The 7,243-nt window shown below is 46.1% G+C and overlaps 1 long non-coding RNA gene across 1 annotated transcript; it reads left to right on the top strand.

Moving 5' to 3' along the window:
• The first annotated feature begins 818 nt into the window (after positions 1-818).
• LOC140697192 (uncharacterized) lies at positions 819-6,480 on the top strand. The gene is made up of 3 exons (XR_012074039.1): positions 819-1,249; positions 2,339-2,537; positions 6,162-6,480. It is a non-coding gene; the product is annotated as an uncharacterized lncRNA (long non-coding RNA).
• Positions 6,481-7,243: the final 763 nt, after the last annotated feature.

The raw sequence follows: 7,243 nt of genomic DNA, 5'->3' as shown, positions 1-7,243 counted from the left end.
GGAATTTAACAGATTCTCAAAGAGATTCGGGATTCTTCCCAAATTAAAAAAAAAAAAATTGAAACTTCAATAAGTACATGATGTTGCTCCTGCTACAGAAGTCCCACTTATTCCTCTGAAAAACGCACAGATTCACTGACATCCTGACTTAATAAAACACGACAACTCCTGGGAACCTATAGTCAGCACCAACTTATTTTTTTTTTTAATTAAAGTTTTGATTTGGAGATCATGGTAGCTTCACATGCGGTTTTAAGAACTAATGCAGAGAAGTCTGGTGAACCTTCCACCTGGTTTCCCCCCAATAACCATATCTTGCATCCCTATGGGACCACACCACGGTCAGGAGATTGATACCATCTACCCGTTCCTCATCCCATTTCCCCAGCTTTTCTCGTTTCTGTGTGTGTGTGTCCGACTTTTTTTTTTTTTTTAATGAAATCCTTCTCAAAGGAGCGAATGCCGAGTAGAAAGGCTTCCGCCTCCGGGGGAGAATGGAGATAAAAGGCGGAGAGAGTGGCCCACGTCGTCGTGAGCGCCGCGGACCCGAAGCCAGCCCGGACCCGGGGCGGGCCGCCTGCAGCGCGGGCAGAGCCGAGCGCATGCGCGGGGCGGCTTCCGGGGCCTGCCCGGGGTGCGAGCGCTCAGGTCCGGCTGCCCCGCTTTGTAGATGAGAATCACCGCCCTGAGTGCCGCTGGGAGGCAAACGGCGAGAAGAGCGGATGGAGACGGCGCTGACAGAGCGGCCTGCATCCCCAGGCCCCTGGCTCTGTGAACGGCCGTCGCGGTGATGCCGGAGACTCCCTCCGACAGACGGCCAGAACCGACCTGTGAACCAGGCAGCGCTGCCTTCCGGGGGAGTTCTTCACGTGGCATCCTGGGACCACACCCAGCAACCTGCACGGTCCTCTTAGTCCCCTAACCACCCCCTTCCCCACCCCCGGTGCTTTGGACACAGAAATGCAGAGCCCCCAGCCACAGCATCTGCACCTCCTGGGCCACTCGATCCTCAAATCCAACCTCTTCATCTCCCAGCTGGGGAAGCGGAGGCCCCAAGAACATACGGGGAGCCCTGAGTCCACCCGAAGATTGAAGCAACGTGTAGCTATGACATCCAGGATACAGGACAATGACCCTCAGCCATGGACTTGGTCAGACAGAGGATGGTGTGTAACCTCTTTGAGCTCAGCTTTGCCATCCTTACCAGAGGTCAGCAAACTACTTCCTGAAAAAGCCAGAGAGTAAACAAGTGAGTCTGGTAGGGAGGGAGTCGGGGAAGGCCACGTGATCTCTGTCCCAGCTACTCAGCTCTGCCTGGTACTTCGGAAGCAGGCTTCAACGATTTGTCAAACAGTGGGCGTGGTCTGTGCTCCGGCCAAGCCTGGTTTACAAAAGCGGGTGGCAGGCATGCTTCAGCTCAGGAGCTGTGGTTTGACCACTCTGGATCTATATATAAGCAGTAAGTTCATAGTTCCCTCACAGAGCGTGATGACACGTGACAGAGATGGTGTGCATGGAATTCTCTAGAATGACTGACTCATAGTTGGCGTTCAAGGCACACTGGGTGTTAGGTGTTTTTATGTGATGTTTGGTATTCAAGCCCATGTAAGATGCTGTGATCCTGGAATGAAGTACTATGTCAATGATGCTCAGAGACAGGCAAAGTATCCATCTAGAAACTTCCAGCAGAGACCTGTGTGTAGAGAACAGGAATTCAGATCTTCAGGCAGATCTTGTGTTTACATTTCAAAGGGGCTCTTGACCCAGAGAAGGTGAAAACACATTTAGTTATTGCCTGTGACATAACAGTACCAAGTCTGGAGCCCTAAAGACAGCTCCAGCTGACCAGGGGCAAGGTCAACTACACATGAAGCTGCCCCTCATCCCCTGCAAATACAGACCCAGGCAGCAGCCAGAACCAGGCCAAGTCCCAGAGGGGGACAGGGAGCCCCCCCACAGATGTGACCTCTTAGCTCAGACATCAACACAGATCAGAAGTGTTGAGACAGAGCACATGACAAAGAGCAGAGGGGATGGCAGGTGCAAAGCACCTGAGGCATGTGAGACAAAAAGGAATAGACGTGGTGATCCTTCACTCCAGTTGGGTACCAGAACAAGGGAAGGCAGTGAAGTCTTCATGGAGGAGGTGGCCTGGGGGTTGAAGGATGAATAATAATTTCCCAGAAAGAAAAGCATTTCAGAAGAGGACCAGAGAGTTCAAAAATATAGACACCAAGAAAGTGTGGCATCATATAGGATTTCAAGTCTAAGAGAAAGTTTAAATGTATGTATGGCTGGAGAGCTCACAGAAAGGACTGTACCTCTTCGTCCTCTGCAGAACTCAAGGGGATCAACCGCATGGTGGACCTGTGGGTACCAGGAAGAAAACCAGCCTTCTACAGCAGAACAAGCCTCATTCTTCGGTGATTATTTAGGAGCCTTTGGCTTCTTCAGGGCAAAGACTGGGTGGAATTCCCGGGAGGAGAGATGTACGTGGCCTGCTGCACACGCTACCAGAGAGACGCCACATAACCCAGGTGAGACAGGAATTGTTTTAGAAGCAGGGTCTCCAGACTCAAGAAGCCTTGCTTGACGCCAGCATGGTGCAGTTGCTAATATTCTCATAATTCTTGCTTTTTCATCTCATATCCCCCAGTGGCTCAGTCTCTTTCCTAAAACCCTATTTAACAGTGTCCCCTTGGTTTGGGGGTGCTTAGACACAACGGGCTGCCCATCGCCCATCTGCTTAGTCATTTTCTATTCCTTCAACAATCTCACCTTCCGCCTACTTAAACGTTCTTTTCCTTTCACTCAATAGCTTCAGTCTCCCGTCATACCAGTCACTTCACCGTCTGACTGGCACGGCTCAGTTTAACTTGGACAGTGTGGGTGGGATGCTGCAGGCTCCTGCTGCTGCGGGAGGGGAAGGGGCTTTCAAAAGTGAAGATGAGCGGAAGTGGAGTCGGTGGGGGGAGAATGTCCCAGGGTCAAAGGGACACCATGAGGCAAGAAGGGACAGGAGTCTGATGGCTGATGCATTCCCAGCCGTGTGGTTGAGAGGTGCTGGGAGAGCAGAGAGGCTCGGAATAGAAAGAGTGGTGGAGCTGAGTCAGAGCACGAGAGGGGATGGCAGAGGGCACAGGACGCCCACACTGTGACAAATCCCCACACTTTTCAGGTGGAAAATGTCAGCCTAATTTGGGAGCCCATCTCCCCACCTCCCCTCATAAAAGCTGCCCAGGTAATTTGCAGTATCAGCGTGGTGGTAATCATGTGTTGTTTGCCTTGCAAGGAGCTTGAAGTTGGGAAAGAGAATGGAGATGATTCTAGGACCACTTGGAGCCATGCCTTGGCTACAGACGCACGACCAGAGGCTGGTTATTAGCTCAAGTTGCTGAGTTCAGTTTCTTCGTCTGTAAGATGGAGATTAGGTGCAAAATCAGAGCATGTCCCTGAAGCAGTACCCGGGGCATCAGAGCCTCGGCCCTGAACTCAGAAACCAGGGTTCAAATCTTGGCCCCTCACTTACTGTGTGACCTTGGGTGGGTGATCTTACTCCTTCTACCTCAGTTTTCTCATCTGTAAAGTGGGAATAACCAACGGTTCTAATCTCATAGAGCTGTAGAGAATATTAATAATCAAAGCCCTGGAGTGATGCTTATTAGGTGGTCAAAACTATGTGTTTATTGTCATTATTATTATTCTCAGTTCTTGTACTTATTGTCATAAAAATGCAATGGAAACCTTTATAGTTGGGAGGTGGGAGGCTAGAATCAAGGGAATAAGGGCTTTGCATAGGCCAGGAATTTGTTTTAGAATTTAATGATTTCTTTGAACTAGGAACATGATTCTGGAACTGCGTGTCCAAAACAGGAGGGAATAAACCAGCTTACCTGTGAGCATGAATCATTGAATTTTGCCACCTCCCCAGCCAGGCCCCACGGCCACTCGTAGGTGTTAAGCTCACAGCCAGAGATAAACATTCTGTGCACAGCCAGGTGTGCTCTTCTCCAAAAACATGAGTTCTCTTCCTGGAGACAAACCAATAACGGTGATGATCATCATGATCATGATGATGAAAAAGCACCCATCTTGCTAAGTGTTTGGAAATCTGTGTCTGTAAACCAGTATCTGTTTTTCTGAAACTTTTTCTAACGTGTCCTACTGAGAATTCCTAGCCTTTCTCGTGCCTTCACTGCAGCTGCTGCCGCGCTCCCTGGCTGACTCCTACTAGGGCTTCAAGTCTTTCTGTGCTTCCCTTGATCAGCCTCACTCTGCCATATTGGAATTAACCTCTCTCCTTGTCTGAATCCTTCACTAACCTGCGAGCTCTTCTAAGGGGAGGGATTCCATCTCATCCATCTCTCTCTCCTCTACTCTGAACAGTACGTATTAGGCAGATGAGGGGACAATGGTCAGATGGATAATTGAGTGAGGAAATGGGTTGCCAGAAGTTCACAGCACTCCTAAGCCAGAAGAAGACGAACCAAGCCGCCCGTGGGCTTAAAAGCAGACCCACAGTTAGAGGCTGAGACAAGAGGCCGACAGCTAAAGGGGCTGAGAGAATGAAGGTGTCAAGTAGTTGAAGACAGGAAGTCCAGGTTTTGATATAATAATCTAGGAACCTAACAGTGTTTTCCTCCTTTGTGGGTGCCATGCAATTTGCTTAAGCTGACATCCTTAAAGAAGCCAGACAGTCACAGGTAAAAATAATTTTTTACCAAAACTGTGGCAAAGGTATTAAGACATTCAAAAAGTCAGAAAGAAAAACAAAAAAAGTAGCAAAACAAAATAAAAAAATGCCTAAAATTCACCCAGAATTCGAGACTCCATAGCTTGCCCAGATTGATAGTGATCTTATGGCTTACTTGGAGTCTTGGATGTGCAAATTATGCCACATAAACACTTCCCACAGCATAAAGTATGTCTGCGGTGGACGTATAGGAAGGTATCTTTCATGGAGTCACAACCCCACTGCTATGCAAATTGTGGTATTTGTGCATAACTTCCCATGTACATCATCATGCTTCCCAAATTGCCCATTTATAGCCCTTAATGCAAATGCCATTTTTAAAATCAATTCTCTTCTCTGTTAATTTAAAGACTCCAACATATGTCAAGACAATACAGGCAATTTCAACCTAACAGCGGTTGGCAAGAGCCAAGATTTATGCTGTGTTTCTATCACATTGAGACACAACACCAGTAAGGAAAAAGAGAGAGGGAGAAAGGCAGATCCAGGAGATTTTAATAAATCATTTTGTCATCAAACAATACGTGGTAATGTGGGGTCAGACCAAAATGTCAAGCTGAGACGTGGACTTCTCCGCTGAGTGCACCCAGGGCACACCGTGGAAGCGTAGAGTTGCCGACCACCTTCTCCTGTTCAGCTCTCCACGGTGTCGTTTGTCCACTGATTTCTTAGAAAACTTGATGGAGCAACCTCTGAGTGTGCCACACTCTGTGCTGGGTGCCGGAGATTTGTAAGAGAATGACGTAGCCGTCCATCACGGGGTACAGAGTCTCGCAGAGTATTCAAGACAACCAGATTCTAGCTGAGATGCCATCATGCTTGGAGTGGGATAGACTATTAATAATGGCCTAAATAACCCATTTAGCTCACACTGCTTGGCTCACAACACTTGTGGTACTTAAGGATGTATATATATAGATGTATAGATGGATGTAGAGATTATCCTATTAAGTGAAGTAAGTCAGACAAAGAAAGACAAATATCATATGGTATCACTTAAATGTGGAATCTAAAAAAAGATACAAATTTTATTTGCAAACCATAAATAGACTCATGGACATAGAAAATAAACTATGGTTACCAAAGGGGAAAGGAAGGGGGAGGGATAAATTAGGAGTTTGGGATTAACAGACATACTATTATATATAAAATAGATAAACAACAAGGACCTACTGCAGAGCACAGGGAACTATATTCAATTTCTTGTAATGAGCTGTAATGGAAGAGAATCTGAAAATATTTATGTGTGTGTATGTATAACTGCATCGCTTTGCTGTGCACCTGAAACTAACACTGTAAGTCGACTACACGTCAATAAAAAATAAAATTAAAGAAAAACTAAAAAAGACTAAGAAATTATATATGTATAATTATAGATATATAACATATATCTATATATATGTGGCAGGTAGTCCAAGACTGGTCTGGTACTCCGCGGAGTCAAGAACTTTATTACAAGGACACCCACGGCTGCATGAGAGCATGGGAAATGTGGTCCTGATTTAAGGTGACCCTGTGCCATCCAGGATTTTGCAACTATGAAAGATACATTTCTCTTCTGCCCTTCATCATGGGGTGACTGGACTGAGTTTTCCCCACTCAGAACCTGTCCTTTGCTTGTTCAGAAAATAACAGGTCAAACTAGGGTTTCAAGGGACCCTCCCAGCTCTCAGTAAATACAAAGTGAAAGAATGCATGAATGAAAATAAATGAATATCGTCTGTTGATTTAATGAAGTACACTAAATCAGCACCACGCGGCGCTCGTTAAAAACACAGACCACTCCCCTGCTCCTGTGCATGTCACTTCTCGTACATCAGGATAAAAATTTCCCTGACCCCACGATCTTTGCAGCATTTGGACTGAAAGTTTCCTGTTCCCTTCATTTTTTTATACCGACTTATCATCCGATGTGACAGAGGCATTTTTGTGCCTCTCTGTCTTTCTAGAACTTCCAAACTATTCCCATCAAAATTGGCATTGCCTTTTTCTCAGTGAAGCCCAGCCGAACCGGAGAATAACATAATCAGCAGGTTTCAGAGGAAATTAAAGTCAGATCACTGCCTACCGCACCCCCGCGCAGCTGCAGGGAGACATGCGTTATCGATGCTTCGGTTTTTAACGTTCAGACGCATTACGTTAAGCCAGCTTGTGCCAGGGAAGGATTTACTGATTAGTTTCTGATTCGGTCCAGAATTGGCAATGGCAATGACTTCTGCAATGTGAGCTAAATTAAAAGAAAAAAAGAAAGAAAGAAAAAGCTTACAGGTAATTCTTTGCAAGACCCTTGACAGAGATATGGGTCCCAGCACATAAGAATCATCATTTAACTTAATCAACGGTGACTTCATCGAGAGTTTTTATTTATAGCTAATGCAAACGTTAAAAAAAAAGTACAGCCATTAATTATTAGTAGGTTTTTTTTTTAAAGCCGAAAGTACGAGTTGAATAAACGTACTTTAAGACACTTAAAGCTGAGGCATTCTTTAT

The sequence above is a fragment of the Vicugna pacos genome, chromosome 6 (genome assembly GCF_048564905.1).
Source record: "Vicugna pacos chromosome 6, VicPac4, whole genome shotgun sequence".
Classification (NCBI taxonomy): Eukaryota; Metazoa; Chordata; class Mammalia; order Artiodactyla; family Camelidae; genus Vicugna; species Vicugna pacos.
The sequence above is the reverse complement of the archived record's forward strand: the minus strand, read 5'-3'. Positions and strand labels throughout refer to the sequence as shown.